Raw genomic sequence first — 1,063 nt, 5'->3', positions numbered from 1 at the left:
CCTGCAGCCGGTGCGCGCGGCGCGCGCCGGGCCGGCCCAGGCTGCCGGGCGGCTCCGCGCGGCCCCCGCCGCGCACATGAGAAAGCAGGGGGTGGCGGCGGCGGCGGGCGGACGGACGGGATCCCGCCCGGCCCCGGCGGCCTGCCAGCCCGCTTCCTGACCCGGGGCGGCCCCGCTGCCTCCGCGGCGGCTGCCGCGCGAGTCGGAAGCGCCGGGCACGCGGGTTAAAGGCATGGGAAGTGCTTGGTGTCCTGAACCCGGAGCTGCCGTTTCCGGGGCTGGCTGTGCCCGCTGCTCCTTCGCCCGCGTCCCCCAGGCTTTCCGCCCCACGCCGGGACGGAGCRGGGGGCACCGGGGGCTCCCTACGCATCCCTGCGTTCCCCAAACCGGGAAGGAGCCGATGGGAAAGTTCAGGATCCTGGAGGCGCCGAGAGCTGCCGCCGCCGCTGTCCCCGCAAAAGGAGCGCGGCTAACCGGAGGCGCCCCCCGCCCGCCGGCTGCCCGCGTCTCCCGTGCGCCGGCCGTTTGGAGCGTAATTGGGCGGCGAAACGAGGTTAGAGAGCGACTCGATCCCATCGCGTCGCCTTCTTCGCGGGAGGCCGCGGGTGGCCGAGGAGCCAGCCCGGGACGGCGCTGGGGCGCGTGGCGGCCGGGGGTCCTAACCCCCGCTTTGGGGGCGGCCGGGCAGGCCCTACCCCGTGCAAATAGCTGCTGAGTCTTCTTCAATTTCTTTTCCTGGATCAAGCCTGCGGGCCCCGGGCTCTGCGGGACAGATCCGAGCGTGCCCCGGCGGTGCGGCGGCAGCGAGCCCCTCGCCTCGTGCCGCTCGAGCCCGCCGGCGCGGGGCCGCCCCCCTGCCCGGGGCCGCCGCAGGCCCTTTTCGCCGGAGCTGGGGTGGGTTTTGGGACAGGAAACGAGCAGGGGGAGTTGCTGAATAAGCATAGCGTGGAGCCTGGCGCGGGAGCGCGGGTTGCTCCCAGCAACGCGCGAGCCGGAGCCTCGTTGCTTGGTGACCCTCGGCGAGGGATTGCGGCGGCTCCGAGGGGCCGCGGCAGCCGGCGGC

This window comes from Rhea americana, unplaced genomic scaffold (genome assembly GCF_003343005.1).
Source record: "Rhea americana isolate MKP2758 unplaced genomic scaffold, rheAme1 scaffold_181, whole genome shotgun sequence".
In the NCBI taxonomy this organism is placed as follows: Eukaryota; Metazoa; Chordata; class Aves; order Rheiformes; family Rheidae; genus Rhea; species Rhea americana.
Note: the sequence above shows the minus strand (reverse complement) of the source record.